This window comes from Pseudophryne corroboree, chromosome 8, assembly GCF_028390025.1.
Source record: "Pseudophryne corroboree isolate aPseCor3 chromosome 8, aPseCor3.hap2, whole genome shotgun sequence".
NCBI lineage: Eukaryota > Metazoa > Chordata > Amphibia > Anura > Myobatrachidae > Pseudophryne > Pseudophryne corroboree.
Window position 1 is genome coordinate 107,589,044 of NC_086451.1, and position 25,645 is coordinate 107,614,688.

The 25,645-nt window shown below is 44.1% G+C and overlaps 1 protein-coding gene and 1 pseudogene across 4 annotated transcripts in view; both read right to left on the reverse strand.

Moving 5' to 3' along the window:
• DENND1A (DENN domain containing 1A) overlaps positions 1-25,645 on the reverse strand; it is a 1,299,692-nt gene that overhangs the window by 551,841 nt on the left and 722,206 nt on the right. The window lies entirely within an intron of this gene.
• On the reverse strand, positions 23,529-23,648 carry LOC134953907 (5S ribosomal RNA; annotated as a pseudogene).

Sequence of the window (25,645 nt, forward strand, 5' to 3'; positions counted from 1 at the left end):
TTAGTACTAGGTCTTGTATAGCCCTATGCCTAGTTTGTTCTCCGACTACCTGGGACAAGTAGTGACCTTTTAGCATGTTTAAGAACCTTTTACCCCTTGTTGTATTTACTGTTTCGTGTGTTCCAGTTTATGTCTGGGAAATTAAAATCCCCAACAATAATGACGTCCGCCATACCTGTAGCTTTTTCGATTTGCTGCAAGAGTAAAAATTCCTCAGACACACTAATATCTGGCGGGTTATAGCATGTCCCTATTAGAAGTTTTTTTGTATTTTTACCCCCACTTGAAATCTCAACCCACAATGACTCCACGTTGTCTCCAGTCCCCTCGTAAAGGACTTATTTTATATACGGTTTTAAGAAAGGTTTAACATATAGACAAACCCCCCTCCCTTTTTATTAGTCCTATCTCTCCAGAAGAGGGTGTACCCCTCCATGTTTGTTGCTCAGTCGTGTGACTCGTCACACCATGTCTCTATAATGCCTATTATATCATATTGGTCATTTAGTGCAATTGTTTCTAATTCCCCTCTTTTACTTGTTAGGTTTCTTGCATTTGTAATCATACACTTAAGTTTGGTAATTCCCTGATCCATAAGTTTTGTTGTGGATAACGTTTCCTTAGGAATCTGAGTTTCCCTTAAATTACCGTCGCTGACTATTTTTCTCCTTCTCCCTCTGCACCGTCATTATAATTTATACATCCCATTTTTCTTTGCTCTCTAGTTGTCCCACTAATTCTTTCTAATCCCTCCCCCCAGGCACCTAGTTTAAAATCTCCTCCAACCTTCTAACCATCCTTCCCCCAAGCACCGCTGCCTCCTCCTCATTCAGGTGCAATCCATCGCGACAAAAAAGATGGTGCCTGACTGAGTAGTCTGCCCAGTGTTCTAAGAACACAAACCCCTCTTTACTGCATCAGTCCCTGAGCCACACATTTACCTCCCTAATCTCCCTCTGCCACCCTGGACTGGCGCGTGGCACAGGTAAGATTTCAGAGAATATTACCTTAGATGTCCTTGCCTGTAATTTTTGGCCTAGGTCCCTATAATCTTTCTTAAGGACATCCCACCTACCACTAACTTTGACGTTGGTGCCAACGTGCACCAAGACCGCCGGGTCGTAACCGGCCCCTCCCAACAATCTTTCTACTCGGTCTACAATGTGCCGTACCCGAGCACCCGGGAGACAACAGACTGTACGGAGATCACAGTCCCTGTAGCAGATTGCCCTGTCTGTTCTCCTGATAACAGAATCCCCTGACACCACAATCTGGCTAGGTACCTCGCTTTCTTTTGTTCCCTTTGTCCTGGAGGGACCGCTCCTCTGGTTGCTAGAGGGAACAGTTTCCTCCAGTGCAGTGATTTCCTCACTGCCCTCTCCCCAGAACCTTTGTCCAATCGGGCGAATGTATTGGGGTTTGGCAGATCGGAGATGTCCTGTCTCCCCCTATTCTTCTTCCGTCTAACCGTGACCCAGCTAGCTACCTGTGTTTGGCGCCGGGGTCCGCTCGTCGGTGCGGCCCGGCGCCTAGCAACCAGGGACGCCGTGCGCGTACAGCCGCCGGCTCCCTGGCAACGCTAGATGCCGGGCGCACGGAGCCGCACGGACCCTAGCAACGGGGACGCCACTGGCGGACCGCGTTCCCCGTTGCTTGGTCCATTTAAATTAGTAAGGGCACCTGTTTCCTGGCCGTGCAGCAAGGCAGCTGCACGGCATTCATGCAATCAGCACTGGCAGCAGTTGATTGGAGGGCTACGGTTTATATGCTCTTGCAGTGCCTCACACAGACGCCGGTAATAGCTTCCTGCATGCTGTATCTGTTTGCTGAGAGTGTTTCCAGTCCTGCTGTATCCGGTCGTTCCTGTCCCCAGTTGTCCTGCACTCGGAAGTCGTCATCTGTTCCTAGAGTCCTGACTGAGCACCGTTAAACATCCAGTGGTGTTCGTGAGTCGCGGCGTAGCCGTGTGTTGCGGCTTGGCCGCTTTATTACTTATTATTTATTATTTGTGTTTCGGAGCTTTTGCGGAGGATTCCGCTCCCACAGATCCACTCTGGTATCCAGCGGTGCTGGGTAGGAGTAATGGACTAGTGGATTTTGGTTGTCCTTTTATCTGGCGGTTTTTCCGCGCATACTTCAAGTTTGGTTAGTTAGCTTGTTGCCCTTGGCCTGTTGTAGTCAGAGGTCCTCTTGTCATCATCCTGCCTCGGATTTCCCTTTGTCTCTCACTAAGACCGGGGGGCACCGGAGTTGGGCAGACATAATCCGCCTTTCAAACGTGGCTGCCAGGGGCTCAAGAAACCATAGTCTCGCAAGGGATTTCCGATAGCACGGGTGAGACAATAGAGTTAGGGCGCCAGGGGCAACTAGTCTTTCCTGCTCCCGTAACCAGCATTCCCTTCCAGTACTCTGGCCATTGTCATAAGATCTCCTCCGGTCAGGAGTACTGGAATCATAACATTATTACCGGCCAAACCAAAACTTAAAATTAAACAGGGTTTGATTTTTTCCTTATTCAGTTTTGTAAGAGTTATCGGCCTCATGAATCCCACAGGTTTAGGGCCAAATCCTGGTCAGCTCCTAGTCAGCCAGATTCAAGAACTTACTCAGATGGTTCAGGATCTTTCCCTGCGGGTGAAGTCGCAGGAAGATCTTTTACGAACTTCCCCGAGGGTAGTCCCTGAACCAAAAATGCACTTGCCTGACCGTTTTTCTGGTGATAGGAAGGAGTTTTTTAATTTTAAAGAATCCTGTAAACTTTATTTTCGTTTAAGACCGATCTCCTCAGGTACTGAATCTCAGCGGGTTGGAATCATTATTTCTTTGCTCCAGGGGGATCCTCAGACCTGGGCATTTGGTTTAAAAGCAGAGGATCCGGCATTGTTGTCAGTCGATGCTTTTTTGGGGTCTTTAGGGCTTTTGTATGATGACCCTGATAGAGAGGCATCCGCTGAGAGTCAGTTACGCGCTCTCAGACAGGGTAGAAATCCTGAAGAGGTTTATTGTACAGAGTTTCGCCGTTGGTCGAACGACTGTGGCTGGAATGACCCAGCCCTGCGCAGTCAGTTTCGCCTCGGCTTATCTGAGTCTATAAAAGACAGTCTCCTTCAGTATCCCGCTCCTGAGACTCTCGATAAACTCATGGAGCTTTCTATTAAGATTGATCGACGTCTCAGAGAGCGGAGGGCTGAAAAAGGAGCACCAGTCAGGACTACTCCATGTGTATTTTCCATTCCTGAGGACGTAGAGGAGCCCATGCAGATGGGTCTCTCCCGACTGTCTCCAGAAGAAAGAGCCAGAAGGCAAAACTCTGGTCTTTGTTTGTACTGTGGGGGTAAGGGACATTTTGCCCGTAATTGTCCGAACAAGTCGGGAAACGCCTCGACCAAGTGAATTGTGAGGGGTTCACTTTGGTCTGCAGCTTATCTCCTCGAATAACTCCCTTTTTGTCCCAGCTAAAGTTTCCTTTGGCAGCCTCAGTTCTTCGGTGTCGGCTTTTGTCGACAGTGGAGCTGCAGGGAACTTTATGGACTTAACTTGGGCCAAGGCCTTAGGTATTCCTCAGTTAGCCTTGGGTAGGTGTATCACCATGCATGGTTTAGATGGGAGTCCCTTGTCCAATGGGGTTATTTCCCTCTGTACACCTCCTGTACTACTTACGGTAGGAGCTCTTCATTCCGAAAAGATCGAGTTCTTCCTTACCCATTGCCCAGCAGTTCCAGTGGTTCTGAGTCACCCTTGGCTGGCCTTTCATAATCCCACCATTGATTGGCAGTTGGGGGAGATTTCACAATGGGGTACCATCTGTAATAAGGAATGTATTACGTTTCCCGTTAGAATAGCTGCTGCCATTCCCGAACTCATTCCCGTGGAATACCAGGACTTTGTTGATGTGTTTTCCAAGGGCAATGCGGACATTCTGCCTCCCCATCGGCCTTATGATTGTGCTATTGAGCTAATTCCCGGTGCCACATTGCCAAAGGGAAGGTTATATGCTTTATCCGGGCCAGAAACTGCGGCCATGAATGAGTATGTTAAGGAGAGTCTAGGGAAAGGATTTATCAGGCCATCTAAATCCCCTTTAAGTGCAGGCTTCTTCTTTGTGGAGAAAAAAGATGGATCACTCAGACCTTGCATTGACTTTAGAGCCCTGAATAAGATCTCAGTTAAAAATACTTATCCTCTGCCGCTGATTTCTGTCCTCTTTGATCAGCTGCGTTCGGCTGTGATTTTTTCTAAAATTGACCTGAGGGGAGCATATAACCTCATCCGAATCAAGTCTGGAGATGAGTGGAAGACGGCTTTCAGTACTCAGTCGGGTCACTACGAGTATCTGGTGATGCCGTTCGGCTTGTCTAACGCTCCGGCAGTTTTCCAGGATCTCATTAACGATGTGCTCCGTGACTTTCTAGGAAGATTCGTGGTCGTTTACTTAGACGACATCCTGATCTATTCTGACTCAATTGAACAACATGTTACCCAGGTGCGTCAGGTTCTTCAAAAATTACGTGAAAATCATCTATATGCCAAGCTGGAGAAGTGTGAGTTTCATGTCACGGAGGTATCCTTTTTAGGGTACATTATTTCCCCTCGGGGATTCTGCATGGAACCTAAGAAGCTCCAAGCCATCCTTAGTTGGGCGCAACCCACCAACTTAAAAGCAATTCAGCGCTTTTTAGGGTTTGCGAATTATTATAGAAGATTTATTCATTCTTTTTCCGACCTGGTTGCTCCCTTGGTGGCACTGACTAAGAAGGGAGCGGATCCTACCAACTGGTCACGTGAAGCTGAGTTATCCTTTCAGGCCTTGAAACAAGCTTTTGTCTCAGCTCCAGTCCTCAGACATCCCAACCCAGAATTGCCCTTCATTGTTGAGGTTGATGCCTCGGAGGTTGGAGTGGGGGCTATCCTATCTCAAAAGGATCCGGAGTCTCTGGAACTACATCCTTGTGCCTTCATGTCCAGGAAATTCTCATCCGCTGAATCCAACTACGATGTTGGTAACCGGGAGTTACTGGCTATTAAATGGGCTTTCGAGGAGTGGAGACATTGGCTTGAGGGAGCAACACATACCATTTCAGTATTGACTGACCACAAAAATCTTCAGTACATCGAATCAGCTAAGCGGCTGAATGCCCGGCAGGCTCGTTGGGCTTTATTTTTTACTCGTTTCAAGTTTATTATCACCTTTAGGCCAGGTTCCAAGAATACCAAGGCGGATGCCCTGTCACGCAGTTTTCTTCCAGTTCATAATAACAGTCCTGTTACTCCCATACTTCCGTCTTCAGTCATTTGGGCAGGTCACACTCAAGATTTATTTACCCAGTTAAAGCAGCTTCAACATCAAGCTCCTGGAAATACTCCTGCTGGTCGTCTTTACGTCCCTGAGTTTTTGAGAGCTACTGTTTTGACTGAATTTCATGATAGCAAAGTTGCCGGGCATCCGGGGATCTCTAAGACTTTGGAATTAGTCTCCCGCTCAGTATGGTGGCCTGGTCTTTCTAAAGACATTAAGGAGTTTGTTTTTTCTTGTCAGGTCTGTGCACAGCATAAGGTTCCCCGTTCCTTGCCTATCGGGCAACTTATGCCCTTAAATGTTCCTCTCAGGCCATGGTCTCATATTTCCATGGATTTTGTGGTAGACCTCCCTCTGTCAGCCGGATTCCGAGTCATATGGGTGGTAGTGGACCGTTTTAGCAAGATGGCTCATTTCATTGCTCTTCCCCGACTGCCATCTGCCCAGGGATTGGTTATTTTGTTTCTCCGCCATGTTTTCAGACTTCATGGGTTGCCCACTGATATTGTTTCTGATCGGGGTCCACAATTCATTGCACAATTCTGGAAGTCCTTTTGTGCCTCATTAAAGATGAAATTGTCTTTAACATCCGGTTACCATCCCCAATCCAACGGGCAGACCGAGCGAGTTAATCAATCATTAAAACAGTATTTGCGTTTGTACTCAGCCAAACTCCAGAATGATTGGTCCGAGTTTCTTCCTTTGGCGGAGTTTGCTTACAATAATTCTTGTCATTCCTCCACTAATGTGTCTCCATTCTTTTCAGTTTTTGGTTTTCACCCCAGAGCTAATTCTTTTTTTCAACATTCTTCTGTTTCCTCGCTAACCTTAACCTCTCATCTCAGAGTCATTTGGAAAAAAGTGCACCTTGCCCTCAGAAAAGCGGCATTTCGAGAGAAAAATTTTTCGGACAGGCTCCGACGTCCTTGCACTTTTAAGGTGGGAGACAGGGTATGGTAGTCGACTCGTAACATTAGACTTCGACCAACCTCAGCTAGATTGGGCCCCAAATTTATTGGACCATTTCATATTATTAAAAAAATCAACCCAGTTGCTTTCCGGTTACGTTTACCAAGAGCTCTCCGGATCGGAAATACGTTCCATTGCTCCCTGTTGAAACCATACGTTTCTTCCAGTAGATTTCCTCGGAAGATCTCTCAGGGGAAATCACCAGTAGATGTACAGGGACAACAGGAGTTCTTGGTGGAGAAGGTTCTCGATTCCAAATTGTCCCGGGGTCGGCTTTATTTTCTGGTGCACTGGAGAGGCTATGGTCCAGAGGAAAGGTCTTGGGTCCTGAATAAGGATCTCCATGCCCCGAGGCTCAAGAGGGCATTTTTTCGGGAATTTCCTCGGAAACCTGGCTTTAGGGGTTCCTTGACCCCTCCTCAAGGGGGGGTACTGTTAGGCGCCGGGGTCCGCTCGTCGGTGCGGCCCGGCGCCTAGCAACCAGGGACGCCGTGCGCGTACAGCCGCCGGCTCCCTGGCAACGCTAGACGCCGGGCGCACGGAGCCGCACGGACCCTAGCAACGGGGACGCCACTGGCGGACCGCGTTCCCCGTTGCTGGGTCCATTTAAATTAGTAAGGGCACCTGTTTCCTGGCCGTGCAGCAAGGCAGCTGCACGGCATTCATGCAATCAGCACTGGCAGCAGTTGATTGGAGGGCTTCGGTTTATATGCTCTTGCAGTGCCTCACACAGACGCCGGTAATAGCTTCCTGCATGCTGTATCTGTTTGCTGAGAGTGTTTCCAGTCCTGCTGTATCCGGTCGTTCCTGTCCCCAGTTGTCCTGCACTCGGAAGTCGTCCTCTGTTCCTAGAGTCCTGACTGAGCACCGTTAAACATCCAGTGGTGTTCGTGAGTCGCGGCGTAGCCGTGTGTTGCGGCTTGGCCGCTTTATTACTTATTTATTATTTGTGTTTCGGAGCTTTTGCGGAGGATTCCGCTCCCACAGATCCACTCTGGTATCCAGCGGTGCTGGGTAGGAGTAATGGACTAGTGGATTTTGGTTGTCCTTTTATCTGGCGGTTTTTCCGCGCATACTTCAAGTTTGGTTAGTTAGCTTGTTGCCCTTGGCATGTTGTAGTCAGAGGTCCTCTTGTCATCATCCTGCCTCGGATTTCCCTTTGTCTCTCACTAAGACCGGGGGGCACCGGAGTTGGGCAGACATAATCCGCCTTTCAAACGTGGCTGCCAGGGGCTCAAGAAACCATAGTCTCGCAAGGGATTTCCGATAGCACGGGTGAGACAATAGAGTTAGGGCGCCAGGGGCAACTAGTCTTTCCTGCTCCCGTAACCAGCATTCCCTTCCAGTACTCTGGCCATTGTCATAAGATCTCCTCCGGTCAGGAGTACTGGAATCATAACAACCTGATTATCCTCATCCTCATCTACCAGTGCCCCCCCCACCCCACAACTCCTCCACCATTCTATCTAAGCTCTGCTCGAGATTGTGACTCTTCATCACACGCATAACGGTTTGCTCTAGATCAGTTACCTGGGCTTTCAGGGCAACCGTTCGCATACATCTCGTGCAGATGTAATCACAATGGGCTGGTTGCTCAAGGTGCGCATACATCTTACACGACATGCACTGAGTGAGATCCTCAATCATGGCCACCCCATTTTGTTTAAAAAAAAAAAAGATACAGACTATGCAATACAATACAAACAGTACAGACTATGCTACACAATACGATACTACAGCCTAGCTGCGGAGGAAACAATTTTCAACACAGTAAAGTAAATGGTAATGCAATGTATAAAAAGATGTACCAATAGAAAACAGTCAATAAAATAGTCAATACAATAATAAATATGATAATTGCGTGTTTGGGGGGAGTCACGACCACCAGTAGCAGCACCTACTCACGGCCTCAGCCTCAGTCAGCCCCTGCTGCTTCCACTCTCCCAGCACCTTGCTCTGCTGTTCACCGCCGCTGCCCACGATCACCCCCTCTGATGGAACCGTTTTTTTCGGCTCCCCCCTGGTGCCCGGCTTGCTCCCTGGCTCCCTCGTGCGTGTCACTTCCACTTCCGCCAACAGCCTGCACAGCCGCTTCCACCCACAGCACTCGTCCCACAGGTCAGCCCGCTCGTCTCTCCTCTTACAGGTCAGCCCGCTCGTCTCTCGGTCAGCCCTCTCATCTCTCCACTCACCACTCTTCTGTCTCTGTTATGGGTGGCGGCGTGCTGCGGGAATGTACGCTCGGCGTGATTGGGCTTGCGAATAGTTCCCTCAGGAGCTAGTGTCCTGTCAGCAGGGAACAGGACCATTAACCCTTAGTGGGGCGGGGCTGGGCTGCCGCCCCCCCCATCCCAAGTCACAGGAAGCAGGCAGGCTGGTGCCATCCAGTCCTGCCTGAAAATAACAAACTTTGAAAATAAATGTGATTTCCTGATAAGATCTTATCACATGCAACGATATATCCTGCACATATGCAAAACTGTCCCTGATGCTCCAACTCCCAGACAGTGATGTAGCAGGCTCAAACTGACATCAATGTAAATTGTATGCCCCAGAATGCCAAGCGAATAGCCCTCTTGTGCAAATACACCAGTAAAAAGTGCAAAAAGGGGATAGTCAATTTCCTCCCGAGCACTATTAGGCAGATTTCTGCGAGTAGAGTAATCAGCTGCAGCAAGGGACCTACCTGATATACTGTCCACTATGCTCTGCATGTGTGGGAGATGCAATGTCAATGGGGGAAGGTAATGCCACTGGGAGATGTAAACAAACAAAAAAAAAGGTACAGCAAATGATACTGTACATACATGGAGGCACATATCACTAGGGAAGTGGGTGGCTAGTGTCACAATGTGAGTAGGTGGTTATTTTACTGGGGATTTATTACCACTAGGGGGCGGAAGATACTGGTGAAGAAAAAGATCTGCACCCTCTCAATGAAGGCACTAAGTGAATCTTATGATAGTGGATGCTACCTTTTTTAAAGGAAGGAGGGGGTATGGAATAGGAGAGGTACTTTTTTTGTGCAGGTTTTATCAATAGAAAGTTTGTACTAATTCATATAAATGGCATCAAATGTAAGTGTTAATTGTAGTTAGTTTAAACATGTGGCAGGGAAAACAATGTTTTGCACAAGGCAAATGGAAGTAAAATAGCATAAAGTGGTTACGCGTTTCACGTGTATGCTGACCGCTTCTTCAGATTTGTTTATGCCAATTTTGCCCAAATAATGTTGTTTATGTGCAACAGAAGATGAAATTTTAGTTCTTTTCTCAAATATTGTACTTATAGTGCGGAGAAGGGGAGGTGTAAGATCAGATTGGCAGCATAGCATTCTCTTAGGAGGGAATTCAATTGGGTGTGAGGATTAAAAAGGTTAAAAAAAAAACTTTGCAGACATCGCACCCAATTTTGGATTACCGTGGGTAGGCATGCTCCCCATACCCATAATACCCAATTAAAAAAAAAATGGTCACTGGGATTTAAGCTCTGAAAACCCCATGGTACAAGTAAAAAAAGAAAAAGAATGCTAGTCTCCCCTCCATCTTTATGCTGGAGAGGGGAGGGAAAGTGGCTGCTAGGAGATGTATTTCTCCCTCGGGGTGGAGCTGCCGGGGTGCAGGAGCAAGTCCCGCTGATTTTTCCTAAATATAATGATTTTAGAAAAAATCAGACTTTCTCTGGAGCTGCGTGAAAAAAGACGCAGAGATTTCTCTAGAAATCACTACATCTCATTTTCAGTACACTAATTGATTAGCAAAACCCCACGGCTGTGGGGGGGGGAAAAAAACCTGTGTTTTGTTGTTTTTTTCTCACAATCAATGGAATTCCCCCCCCTTAGGGTCTAAGTAACAAGGGAAAAAGTGGGGGGTAATGCCAGCGACGATATACTACTACTGGTGGGTAAAATGGGGACACATGGGCACGGGGAGACCGAGATACCCCTTAGCCATCATTTTATCAATACTATGTTTAAGTATATACATTTTTCAAATTATATTGTTACTTAATTTATTAAAAAATACATTTGTATTAGCTATTTGTAATAAAAATTATAAAAAAATAGTCAGCTAAGTAGTTAAGAAACAATTTGCAAATCTGCATATAATAAAAAAAAACTTATTTCAGAAGGTTACAGTATGAATGATTTGATTCAAGTTTGAAAATTAAAGGCAAACTGTAAACCATAAAAGTGCAAAACACAATTGTGTAGAATTCTGAATGCATTTACAGAGTAGCAGATTGATTTACATGCAAATATGGTTGATGTATTCAGGGCTGAAAAAATTTGCAATGAGCAGTGGGAAAAGTCAGGTGGATCGTGTGTGCTCCTTTCAAAGTAAGTACCTGGGGCATTATTCAGCTTCAGTTGCAGTTTTGCTAAATTAGCAAAAAGTGCAACTGCTATCACTCATATGCTGGGGGCTGCCCAGCAGAGGGCAACACCGCCCAGCATGCTAATATCCGCCAGTGATGCGGTTGCAATTCAATTGAGATTGCATTGCTGAATAAGGTTAGCCCACCCTGGCTGCAGATACAGTTGGGCCGCCGCCATTTTCCCCGTCGCAGTGGCCGCCCTGAAAAAGGCCCTGATCCACCCGTTTCGCAACACTGCCCCCACAACACCGCATTGCCACCCCCGACCACACCCACCTGTCAATCAGGCAGAGGCCTTCGCATTACTAAACCGAGATCGCATCTTCCCGCCCATGCAGTGCGAGACGCGATCACATCTCAGTAGCGACAGCTACTGAATAAGGCACCTGGTGCATAGTTTGTGGGACAAATTTTTTAAAAGGCGTTAACAGGGTGGAGAGAGTGCAATGCAGGGAGTTACAGGTCCTTGATTTTGTATGCCACTGAGATACAAGAACTGTCCACACCAGGGCCGGTTCTAGCCCTTTTGGCGCCCCTGGTGGAAAATAGGGGCGTGGCTTCATACAGGGGGCGTGGTCAGTTCTGCCCCTGTTGAGTTGTGCCCCCTGTAGAGTAGCACCGCTTACACAAAAAAAAAAATAATACTTACTTTCCCCGCTGCAAACCTCCGCCGGCGCCGCCCCTCTCCTCGGATCTATGGGAGAGACGTCATGACACGTCTCCCATAGCACAGCATAGACCGACACTAGAGGTCAATTATGACCCCTAGCGGCTGTGTCAGTCCCACAATGCTGTGCGGTCAAAGGTCCTCTCCACGAAGGGAAACTAGATGGGTAGCGTCTGGTTCCCTTCACAGCGGGGGACACAGCGGGGGGCACAGTAGCAGATCTTGCCATGGTGCAGCGCACTCCGGAAAGGCGGCGCCCCAGGCAAAAGTCCTGATTGCCCGTGGCAAGATCCGCTACTGGTCCTCGACTATTCTGTTTGGTAAGCGCTACACTTCTGAAGGAAAGCACATTTCTGGATAAACGCTAATCTTTGAACAATTTAATAAATAAATACAAATACACAAAAGTGACAGCTGCAATTAATGCAATGTCAATGTCCCCTGAATGATAAATGAAGACAAAAATGGAGCTCAAAGGAATCATTATCCAAGGAGAAATCCAAAAAGTTGAAATAGCATTGGTGACCCTAAAGTGTTAGTAGGTTGTACTTTGAATAATCACCGTGTGTATTTTCAAATGCATGCACAAAACTAGGCACAGATTATAGTATATTCAGGGATCAGTACCAAAGACCGTGAAATGGGTGTTGCACTTTGAAAAAGTATGATGAAAAAGCATGCCCTTTTGTGCATGTAAGGGAGCACTGCATATGTGGACTTTTTTGGGTTCTATAATGACTCTTTATGAAAGTAAATGTCTGACTGCTTTGAGTTACTTCATATTTTCACTTTGAATGAGGACAAAGGCTATAATTATGACTAGGAACAAAGAACAAGCAGGTAGAAGTGCAATGGAGAAGCAGTCATACAAAATCAGTCCAACAAAACCCATAAAATATAGATTCAGAATCAAACAGCAAGATTTTTACCTGGGGTGCAATCCTTATTTTAATTACTCCCTTAACATTTACAGAGAGTAAGCGTGTTAGGTCATTCTGAGTCAGTCGCAATAATGATGTACATGTAATCTGGCAGTTTTTTTGTGACTGTGTGTGCAACTAAATCCCTCAAAAGTTGTAAGGTATACGAGTCATGTGGGGGTAAATTTACTAAGATGGGAGTTCTATTTAAGATGGGATGTTGCCCATAGCAACCAATCAGATTCCAGGTATTATCTTCTAGAAGGTGCTAGATAAATGAGAAGTAGAATCTGATTGGTTGCTATGGGCAACATCCCATCTTAAATAGATCTCCCATTTCAGTAAATTTACCCCGTGGTGTGCTCACACAGTCGCAGATCAATTAAGTTCCATGGAATGTATTCGGTGTCAATAGGCAGTGATTGAGAGCTGTCTATTCAGACTAATGAAGACCTTCCAACTCACGGACACATAACTAGTGATGAGCGGGTTCGGATCCTCGGGATCCGAACCCGCCCGAACTTCACCTTTTTTTTCACGGGTCCGAGCGACTCGGATCCTCCCGCCTTGCTCGGTTAACCCGAGCGCGCCCGAACGCCATCATCCCGCTGTCGGATTCTCGCGAGATTCGGATTCTATATAAGGAGCCGCGCTTCGCCGCCATTTTCACACGTGCATTGAGATTGATAGGGAGAGGACGTGGCTGGCGTCCTCTCCGTTATAGTAGAAAAGACTGAGTGACTTAGTTATAATTGTGGGTAGGATTCGGGACGGGGAGCAGCTGTTAGGGAGTACAGTGCAGGGTTTTGATTATAATACCACCAGTGAGTTTAATCCGTTGTTTCTCTGCCTGAAAAAAACGCTCCACCATATCTGTGCTCACTCAGTGTGCTGCACTGCTGCATATATCTGTGCTGAGTGCACTGCTCACACTGCCTAATTGTGGGGACTGGGGAGCAGTTATAGCAGGAGTACAGTGCACAGTTTTGCTGACAGTGACCACCAGTCCAGTATACGTTTGTCTGCCTGAAAAACACTCCTGTGGTGGCTTTTTTTTCCTTCATACTAGTCTAGCAGTCTGCTGACAGTGTCCACCAGGTCCGTTATTATTATACAGTATATTATATATATATATATATATATATATATATATATAGCAGTACGGTAGGCCACGGCTGTACCTACCTCTGTGTCGTCAGTGCACTCGTCGTCCATAAGTAATATAATACTATACTATAGTATCCATCCATCTACATTGTATACCTGTGGTGGCTTTTTTTTTCTTCATACTAGTTTAGCAGTCTGCTGACAGTGTCCACCAGGTCCGTTATTATTATTATACAGTATATTATATATATATCTATAGCAGTACAGTAGGCCACGGCTGTACCTACCTCTGTGTCGTCAGTGCACTCGTCGTCCATAAGTAATATAATATAATACTATACTATCCATCCATCTACATTGTATACCTGTGGTGGTTTTTTTTTTCTTCATACTAGTTTAGCAGTGTGCTGACAGTGTCCACCAGGTCCGTTATTATTATTATACAGTATATTATATATATATATATATATATATATATATAGCAGTACAGTAGGCTACGGCTGTACCTACCTCTGTGTCGTCAGTGCACTCGTCGTCCATAAGTAATATAATACTATACTATAGTATCCATCCATCTACATTGTATACCTGTGGTGGCTTTTTTTTTCTTCATACTAGTTTAGCAGTCTGCTGACAGTGTCCACCAGGTCCGTTATTATTATTATACAGTATATTATATATATATATATATATATATATATATATAGCAGTACGGTAGGCCACGGCTGTACCTACCTCTGTGTCGTCAGTGCACTCGTCGTCCATAAGTAATATAATACTATACTATCCATCCATCTACATTGTATACCTGTGGTGTTTTTTTCTTTCTTCATACTAGTTTAGCAGTCTGCTGACAGTGTCCACCAGGTCCGTTATTATTATACAGTATAATATATATATATATATATATATATATATATATATATATAGCAGTACGGTAGGCCACGACTGTACCTACCTCTGTGTCGTCAGTGCACTCGTCATCCATAAGTAATATAATACTATACTATAGTATCCATCCATCTACATTGTATACCTGTGGTGGCTTTTTTTTTCTTCATACTAGTTTAGCAGTCTGCTGACAGTGTCCACCAGGTCCGTTATTATTATTATACAGTATATTATATATATATATATATATATATATATATATATATATATATATATAGCAGTACGGTAGGCCACGGCTGTACCTACCTCTGTGTCGTCAGTGCACTCGTCGTCCATAAGTAATATAATACTATACTATCCATCCATCTACATTGTATACCTGTGGTGTTTTTTTCTTTCTTCATACTAGTTTAGCAGTCTGCTGACAGTGTCCACCAGGTCCGTTATTATTATACAGTATAATATATATATATATATATATATATATATATATATATATAGCAGTACGGTAGGCCACGACTGTACCTACCTCTGTGTCGTCAGTGCACTCGTCATCCATAAGTAATATAATACTATACTATAGTATCCATCCATCTACATTGTATACCTGTGGTGGCTTTTTTTTCTTCATACTAGTTTAGCAGTCTGCTGACAGTGTCCACCAGGTCCGTTATTATTATTATACAGTATATTATATATATATATATATATATATAGCAGTACGGTAGGCCACGGCTGTACCTACCTCTGTGTCGTCAGTGCACTCGTCGTCCATAAGTAATATAATACTATACTATCCATCCTCCATCCATCTACATTGTATACCTGTGGTGAGTTTTTTTTTTCTTCATACTAGTTTAGCAGTCTGCTGACAGTGTCCACCAGGTCCGTTATTATTATACAGTATAAAAGACTCACCAGTGTCCTAAAAAATGCAGTTGTACCCAATGTCCACTTAACCACGGACATGTGGACAAGTGGAGCAGGGCAGACTCAGGACTATATGACTGTGACAGCCCACTGGGTAGATGTATTGCCTCCCGCTGCAAGAACAGCAGCGGCGGCACCAGTAGCAGCATCTCGCAAACGCCAACTCGTTCCTAGGCAGGCTACGCTTTGTATCACCGCTTTCCAGAATACGCACACAGCTGAAAACCTCTTACGGCAACTGAGGAAGATCATCGCAGAATGGCTTACCCCAATTGGACTCTCCTGGGGATTTGTGGCATCGGACAACGCCAGCAATATTGTGCGTGCATTACATCTGGGCAAATTCCAGCACGTCCCATGTTTTGCACATACCTTGAATTTGGTGGCGCAGAATTATTTAAAAAACGACAGGGGCGTGCAAGAGATGCTGTCGGTGGCCAGAAGAATTGCGGGCCACTTTCGGCGTACAGGCACCGCGTACAGAAGACTGGAGCACCACCAAAAACACCTGAACCTGCCCTGCCATCATCTGAAGCAAGAGGTGGTAACGAGGTGGAATTCAACCCTCTATATGCTTCAGAGGATGAAGGAGCAGCAAAAGGCCATTCAAGCCTATACATTTGGCCACGATATAGGCAAAGGAGGTGGAATGCACCTGTCTCAAGCGCAGTGGAGAATGATTTCAACGTTGTGCAAGGTTCTGCAACCTTTTGAACTTGCCACACGTGAAGTCAGTTCAGACACTGCCAGCCTGAGTCAGGTCATTCCCCTCATCAGGCTTTTGCAGAAGAAGCTGGAGGCATTGAAGGAGGAGCTAAAACAGAGCGATTCCGCTAGGCATGTGGGACTTGTGGATGGAGCCCTTCATTCGCTTAACCAGGATTCACGGGTGGTCAATCTGTTGAAATCAGAGCACTACATTTTGGCCACCGTGCTCGATCCTAGATTTAAAACCTACGTTGGATCTCTCTTTCCGGCAGACACAAGTCTGCAGAGGTTCAAAGACCTGCTGGTGAGAAAATTGTCAAGTCAAGCGGAACGCGACCTGTCAACATCTCCTCCTTCACATTCTCCCGCAACTGGGGGTGCGAGGAAAAGGCTACGAATTCCGAGCCCACCCGCTGGCGGTGATGCAGGGCAGTCTGGAGCGACTGCTGATGCTGACATCTGGTCCGGACTGAAGGACCTGCCAACGATTACTGACATGTCGTCTACTGTCACTGCATATGATTCTCTCACCATTGAAAGAATGGTGGAGGATTATATGAGTGACCGCATCCAAGTAGGCACGACAGACAGTCCGTACGTATACTGGCAGGAAAAAGAGGCAATTTGGAGGCCCTTGCAGAAACTGGCTTTATTCTAACTAAGTTGCCCTCCCTCCAGTGTGTACTCCGAAAGAGTGTTTAGTGCCGCCGCTCACCTTGTCAGCAATCGGCGTACGAGGTTACTTCCAGAAAATGTGGAGATGATGATGTTCATTAAAATGAATTATAATCAATTCCTCCGTGGAGACATTCACCAGCAGCAATTGCCTCCAGAAAGTACACGGGGACCTGAGATGGTGGATTCCAGTGGGGACGAATTAATAATCTGTGAGGAGGGGGATGTACACAGTGAAAGGGGTGATGAATCGGACGATGATGATGAGGTGGACATCTTGCCTCTGTAGAGCCAGTTTGTGCAAGGAGAGATTGATTGCTTCTTTTTTGGTGGGGGCCCAAACCAACCAGTCATTTCAGTCACAGTCGTGTGGCAGACCCTGTCGCTGAAATGATGGGTTCGTTAAAGTGTGCATGTCCTGTTTATACAACATAAGGGTGGGTGGGAGGGCCCAAGGACAATTCCATCTTGCACCTCTTTTTTCTTTCATTTTTCTTTGCGTCATGTGCTGTTTGGGGAGTATTTTTTTGAAGGGCCATCCTGCGTGACACTGCAGTGCCACTCCTAGATGGGCCAGGTGTTTGTGTCGGCCACTAGGGTCGCTTAGCTTAGTCACACAGCTACCTCATTGCGCCTCTTTTTTTCTTTGCGTCATGTGCTGTTTGGGGAGTATTTTTTTGAGGGCCATCCTGTGTGACACTGCAGTGCCACTCCTAGATGGGCCAGGTGTTTGTGTCGGCCACTAGGGTCGCTTAGCTTAGTCACACAGCTACCTCATTGCGCCTCTTTTTTTCTTTGCGTCATGTACTGTTTGGGGAGTATTTTTTTGAAGGGCCATCCTGCGTGACACTGCAGTGCCACTCCTAGATGAGCCAGGTGTTTGTGTCGGCCACTTGAGTCGCTGAGCTTAGTCACACAGCGACCTCGGTGCAAATTTTAGGACTAAAAATAATATTGTGAGGTGTGAGGTGTTCAGAATAGACTGAAAATTAGTGGAAATTATGGTTATTGAGGTTAATAATACTATGGGATCAAAATGACCCCCAAATTCTATGATTTAAGATGTTTTTTAGGGTTTTTTGAAAAAAACACCCGAATCCAAAACACACCCGAATCCGACAAAAAAAATTCGGTGAGGTTTTGCCAAAACGCGTTCGAACCCAAAACACGGCCGCGGAACCGAACCCAAAACCCGAAAAATTTCCGGTGCACATCACTAATTATAACACAGTGTTGCGGGCGTGCCACAAGGTGGTTTCAGAATGAGACGCTTAACTGTGTACATTGGAAACTATGGGCCTAATTCAGATCTGACCACACCAGCAACTTTATAAGCAAATGGACAAAACCATGTGCACTGCGGGGGGGCAGATATAACACGTGCAGAGAAAGTTAGGTTTTGGTGGGTTATTTTGTTTCTGTGCAGGGTAAATACTGGCTGCTATATTTTTACACTGCAATTCAGATTTCAGTTTAAACACACCCCACCCAGATCAAACTCTCTCTACACATGTTACAGTTGCAAGTAAAGTATGTGAACCCTTTGGAATTTCCTGGATTTGTGCATAAATTCGTCATAAAATGTGTTCTGATCTTCATCTAAGTCACAACAATAGACAAACACAGTCTGCTGAAACTAATACCACACAATTATATGTTCTCATGTTTTTATTGAACACACCATGTAAACATTCACAGTGCAGGGTGGACAAAGTATGTGAACCCTTGGATTTAATAACTGGTTGACCCTCCTTTGGCAGCAATAACCTCAACCAAACGTTTCCTATAGTTGCATTTCAGGCCTTCACAACGGTCAGGGGGAATTTTGGACCATTCCTCTTTACAAAACTGTTTCAGTTCAGCAATATTCTTGGGTAGTCTGGTGTGAATCGCTCTCTTGAGGTCATGCCATTGCATCTCAATCGGGTTGAGGTCAGGACTCTGACTGGGCCACTCCAGAGGGCGTATTTTCTTCTGTTGAAGCCATTCTGTTATTGATCTACTTCTGTGCTTTGGGTCGTCCTGTTGCATCACCCATCTTCTGTTGAGCTTCAATTGGTGGACAGATGGCCTTAAGTTCTCCTGCAAAATGTCTTGATAAACTTGGGAATTCATTTTTCCGTTGATGATAGCAATCTGTCCAGGCCCTGAGGCAGCAAAGCAGCCCCAAACCATGATGCCCCCTCCACCATACTTCACAGTCAGGATGAGGATTTGATGTTGGTGTGCTGTGCCTTTTTTTCTCCACACATACTGTTGTGTGTTCCTTCCAAATAACTCAACTTTGGTTTCATCTGTCCACAGAAAATGTTGCCAGTAGTGCTGTGGAACATTCAGGTTCTCTTTTGCAAACTTCAAATGGGCAGCAATTTTTTTCGGGACAGCAGTGGCTTCCTCTGTGATATTCTCCCATGAACTCCATGCTTGTTCAGTGTTTTACGTATGGTAGATTCGTCAACAGAGATGTTAGCATGTGCCAGAGATTTCTTTAAGTCTTTAGCTGACACTCTAGGATTCTTCTTCACCTCATTGAGCATTCTGCGCTGTGCTCTTGCAGTCATCTTTACAGGATGCCCACTCCTAGGGAGAGTAGCAACAGTGCTGAACTTTCTCCATTTATAGACAAATTGTCTTACCGTGGACTGATGAACATCAAAGCTTTTAGAAATACTTTTGTAACCCTTTCCAGCTTTATGCAAGTCAACAATTCTTAATCGTAGGTCTTCTGAGAGTTCTTTTCTGCGAGGCATGGTTCACATCAGGCAATGCTTCTTAAGAATTGCAAACTCAAAACTGGTGTGTGTTTTTTATAGGGCAGCTTTAACCAACACCTCCAATCTCGTCTCATTGATTGGACTCCAGGTTGGCTGAATCCTGACTCAAATTAGCTCTTGGAAAAGTCAACAGACTAGGGGTTCACATACTTTGTCCACCCTGCACTGTGAATGTTTACATGATGCGTTCAATAAAAACATGAGAACATATAATTATTTGTGTGGTATTAGTTTCAGCAGACTGTGTTTGTCTATTGTTGTGACTTAGATGAAGATCAGAACACATTTTATGACCAAATTATGCACAAATCCAGGAAATTCCAAAGGGTTCACATACTTTTCTTGCAACTGTATATCTGCCTCCCCTGCAGTGCACATGGTTTTACCCATTTGCTAACAAATTTGCTGCTGCGATCAGATCTGAATTAGACCCTATACTCTGATGGAAATTCTGCACATAGCATGGAGCAGCTGCAAGTCTGATGGTTCTGATTGCAGCCACTCAAAGTGGGACTCCCAGCTATTGCACAGTCATATGCACAGCTATACACCAGATGAAGGGCTTTTTATACTAGCATTAACAAAGTCGCAGAAACGACTACAGAATCTGATACAAAATGACCTTTATGTCTGAGACATATGTGAATACATGGAGAGTGAATATGCTGGCATCACTCTAACCCGTTTATGGTATTATTAGGTTTTATTTTTATTTTTCCTTACTATCCAATAAAATAATAATTATCTAGATCCTACCCCGGTGAAGCTTGCCATTTCAATTCCAAACCAGAAGCCCAAAGCCGCTCAAGTGGCAAATAAGAGCATCAAATAAGAAGCTGAAATTGTGTTTGCACTAAACACATTCTAATTACCAAAAGCAGACAAAATATAATCCTGTAATTGTATTCTGCACAGATAAGTTATTTAGATAATAGGACTGATTCTGAGCCACATGCTGCTGCTGCTGCACCTGAATTAGTCCTTCCTCCGGTGTACCACTGTGTGTCTGAATGCCAAAGGGCAGGGACGCCCTATTTCGGCAGCTTCCGTAGCAACTATCCCACTTTGTGAGTCTTTAGTTGAAACCATTGGACCCACCATCGAAACTTGCACCAGCTCAAAGCAAAGGTTTGGGCTAGCTCAGTGGTTCTCAAACTGTGTGCCTAGGCATCCTGGGGTGCTTCAGCACTTGAAGGGGTGCCTTGGATTGGTGGTCCAGGACCAATTAAAATGATTTATGGTCAATGTAATAGGCAAAACCAGTGCTGGTGGTTGTCAACTATAGAGTATGTGGACAAACAGTAGCAAATTTTGTTCGTCACCACACAATTGAACCTAAGGATGACATATAAACACAATTTACGTAATATAATATTTATATAATGACATATATATTATATATTATGTGTATATATAGATATATTATATAGATATATAATATATTTATATATGTGCCATTATCTCAGTAGGGGAACAAAAAATGTGTGATTTTGAATTTTGGATAAGGGATACTCAACCTGTATTAAAATGTAATGATATCCAACTTATTTTAAAGCAACAACACTACGTAGAGCACATTTAACATTTTAATTGTGGAACTATTTGCTGAATGAAATCTCTCCGATTTGCACTGCTGCAGACTTAAACATTCAGGCAGTTCTCTCTAGTGAACAGCATTTACAATTAGTGGCCTGTCACTCAAATGGGAGGCCTGGAAAGTTTATTAGTTGCCATGTGCCGTCTGTGGCTGTCTCCCTGAGGAATCTCTGTGCATCCACATCGGACGCTGATGAGGGAGTGAGCGATCTGCCTGCCGGAGCAATGATTGCTTCTGTGCTATGTTTGTGGTAACTCAAAGCTTTGTGAAAGATTAAGTGTTTTACATTGTACAACCAGAATTCCAACAAGATGTACACGGTTACTTTGCAGCATCACATCTAGTCTGTAAATCCTAACATGTTATATATCAGCTTTCCTTTTATGTGGTGCTAAGAATTCTTCACAGTAAACATTGGTAGGCAGCCACAATTAATCTGTGCTTAACATGCGGACAAAGTCAGAGTGACACCCGTTTACTACAAACACTGCTGCAGTTTCCCACTGTAGTCATTCACCTGCAATTTTGCAAGCAGTCTCTATGGCGCAGACTCATAAGGTATGTACCGTGAAGACAAACCTAATAATTAACAAAAAAAATTAAAAAAGCATCTTTACGCTAAACTGAATTCAAGTACAGTAATTTAACTGCTAACAGGGTAAATTAAACATACCCTCATTTTTATTATTATTATTTGAACATTTAACTTTTTTTTATATTACTTAATATTCCAATTTTTATTATTTATGTTTTAAATAGAATTGTTGCATTATCTCCTTTTCGAGAAAGTCATAAACAAATTTCCAAATCTCTGCTTCATTTTAGGCGTAAAGTTCAAAATAAAGTAATATGTTGTAGTTTGAAAGAATTTTCAACATTTCACTGCCTCCTAACAAATACTGTATGTTTTCTTCTGTCCTCTGAGCCACCAGACAACAGCTTAAGAGCACTGTATAAGTGTTATCTGCAGGAAAGACTAGGCTGCCACATCACGGCACCGGATCTAGAGCTTTCGGTCATTAATGTACATGTCACAAAATGCTCTGAGCTGCTGTACATACCAGCAGGGATAATGGACAAAGCCTCATAGGCAACCTGAGACAATAATACAGGTGGAGACAACTGCTTCAACACTGAGCTATTGTCAGACCTGGAGCACAGGGCAAAGTCACATGCCACCTGAACACTAAGGACAACCAGTAATAGCAAAAGAATGATAACATCAACATTGACAAGTAGACAATGCTGAAATGTCGACATGTTAGAATGTCAACATAGGATCCTGGTGGTCCAGCGTGGACTTACTCATGACAGGTGCAGCAGACCCATCTGCGTCTTCCAGGTCGCAGTAGTCATGTGATCGGCATTTCTGGGTCAGACCACCGATTCTCCAGCATTTCGGTATTTCTTCCATATCCCTAATCCCTACCCCTAACGCTCCCTCTAATGCAGAGGTTCTAAAACTCGGTCCTCGGGAGCCCACACAGTGCATGTTTCGCAGGTAACCCAGCAGGTGCACAGGTGTATTAATTACTCACTGACACATTTTAAAAGGTCCACAGGTGGAGCTAATTATTTCACTTGCGATTCTGTGAGGAGACCTGCAAAACATGCACTGTGTGGGCCCACGAGGACAGAGTTTGAGAACCTCTGCTCTAATGCCTAACCCCCACCCACTCACAGCCTTCCGTAATCCCTACCCATCCCTCTAGTGCCTAACTTCCATCCCCTTACAGCCTTACCTTATCCTAACATTCTTCCTCATTCCTAATCCCTACCCCCCTCTAATGCCTAACCTCCACTCCCTCGCAGCCTTACCTTAGCCTAACATTCTTCTCTATCCCTAAGCCCTACCCTTCCCTCTAATGACTAACCTCCACCCCTCCTTGCAGCCTTACCTTTTCCTAGCATTCTTCCCTTTCCCTAATCCCTACCCCTCCCTCTAATGCCTAACCTCCAAACCCCTCGCAGCCTTACCGTACCCTAATCACTTTCCCTATTCCTAACCACTACCCTTCCCTCTAATGCCTAACTTCCACCCCTTTTCAGCCTTACCTTATCGTAACAATCCTCCCTATCCATAATCCTCCCCCTAGTGCCTAACTTCCACCCCCTCGCAGCCTAACCATAACACTCTAAGCCTACTCATAATGTCAACATTCTGATAACATCGTCATGTTACCAGGGAGAGTAGAAAGTAGAAGACTCTTGGTGGGGAGCACTCTATTTCAGATGGACTATTATGTTCAAATACAAGCAGCTGATAAGATCATAAATGTTTTATCTCACATTAAAATTAAAAGGAGTTCCAATGTTTCTGGTACGTGTCAGTAAATAGCAAGGCGAAAATCTAAATTGAAATAAATAATTTTATAGCTGAAAGCTATAATAAATGATCGGCCGGAATGTAACGGTCAATAGAAGGCAATAATATGGGATTTTTTGAGTGGTATCCTTGTATTGTAAAAGTATATGACCATCATTTGTCCTGCACAAATCCCATAGGGAAGAATTGTTGCAGGGGATTGAATCATAGGTCAAAAACCGAGGTGCCAATTGCGTTAGCCTTCTTCATATTGTTCTATATTTGTGACATACAGGTGTAGCAGGCGGCGATAAATTGCAGTACCTGGGACTTCCAAGGTGGTCTCCCCTCCATGTACTGACCCGGCCCTCCACTGCTTGGCTTCCAAGATCAGATGAGGTTGGGCATCTCCAGTGGGGTATGTCTGCAAATATTATGTATGCCTCTATTGTCACTGTTCCTTATTGGGTGATGAATATTTGAAGGAGGACATTGTATGTTCACAAATGAACAAAAAAGCATGAATATTTCTGCAGTGGTAATAAGGGTCACAATTACTAGAGTTGGATTTCACAGTGAAATAAATAGCATAAGAAAATATCGCTGTAAGTGCCACATGACCGACAGCTTATTGAAAAAGGAGAGTGAATGGATCTTCAAATTGGGTACTATTCATCCCCGAGGCATGAATGAAAACATTACTTATGGGGTTTTCCTCATCTAAGAACCCGGAGGAACTTTTCTTTATCTCTACTAAAAGAATTTCTAATAATACCCTTTAAATTAGAACCATATATGGTAATATGCAATTCATACATAATTCATTTGAACATAAAGTAACCTACTAAACATACATTTCAATCAAAAGGTCTTATTCACCAATGATTATTAGGTACTTCACTCTTATCTACACTCAACTACTTAGACTATCAGCTATGATACACATATTATATAATGTTTTCATATTTATTATGCACTTTTAAATAAATAACCTGGATTTACATGGTATAACTTTTCACTATTCACGACCACATGACCTAATAAATTAGCTTTAATGTTACAAAAATTTTTTTTTAGCACTTTGGGCTCCTAACTTGTTTTTTACACTTGTGTCACATAATTTATTTACAGCGTGTTCACACTGATTAATCTTACAACATGCCCTCTTATCGTCTATTTTGTTTGTCACACGTCATCTTTTGCACATGATACATATTTTAAATACAAAATTTGTCGGCACTTTCTATTTACACTATACTCTATGTAACCTCTGGTGATATTAGCATTATTTACCAATATGTTATAATCTGAAGAACAATAACGGCATCAATTTTAGTTTATTACCATTAAAAAATTATGATATCACGGTCAAAATAATACCTCAAATTAGTATTCCCAATTCTCATCAATCTTAATGGTCCTTTAATGACTTTATACTTGCCATTTAAACCGTCCGAGAATTAAAATGTTCTTGTTTTTATAATTTCCCCTCTTTATTATAATCTTTATTTTAATTATGCTGTATTATTCTTTACTACTTTAAGAAAAAGTATCTACATTTTGACCATACATTTCCATTGTATAATTAATAACAGCAACTCTGCTCTTAGGGGCAAATTCAGTAAGGATTGCAAAAGTTATAAATTAGCAAAAATTGCGAGCAAAAGCAAAATTGCGAAAGCACGCCCAAAAACTGAAAAACTGCAACACTAATTTAATTTATGGAAAATGATTGATGGTCCACGCTGTATTGTTTTAGCAGCTCAAAATTTGGAAATAGCTTAATAAAAAATGATTGAGCGCTTGTGTTTTTTTCAAAATAAACTGAGATCAAAAAAATGGAAGATGAAAAATGTAAAAGTAAAATGTAAAAAAATATATATAAATAAAACATAAAATTATATGTACATGGCACCTGTGGAGAAAATGTTTTGGTTAAAACTAAATGTTTACAGCTCCTTTTGGAGTGGGTTTGAAATTGGACAGTCAGGGAATGGCTCAGATGTAACTTGCCCTATCTTACCCTATTCGTACGGAGATGGTGTTGTTCCGTCCCTCCTGTGGCTCCACATGTGTGTTTCCGTCACACTTCCGCTGCGGGGAGCGGGGAATACTGGCTGGTGTGGAGTCTCTGATGTTTTGGCGCCGTTGTGCCGCTGCGTCCAGCGGAAGTTGTTAGTGGCGCAATCGAGCCGGAAGTGCGGGTCTCCTGGATGGAGGATGTTTCTCCTGTCCTGTCCAAGTCACGTCTCCAACGCGTTTCGTACACACCCGGTGTACTTTTTCAAGGATGAAGTGACTATCCACTGTGGTCCTATTTTATAGTAAAAAAACTTTATTGTTCTCATTCAATAACGGAAGTTCCGGTCGCGGAAGTTCCGGACCGGAAGTTTAAAACAGCGGGAATCACATGTTTTTGTACATGTGTT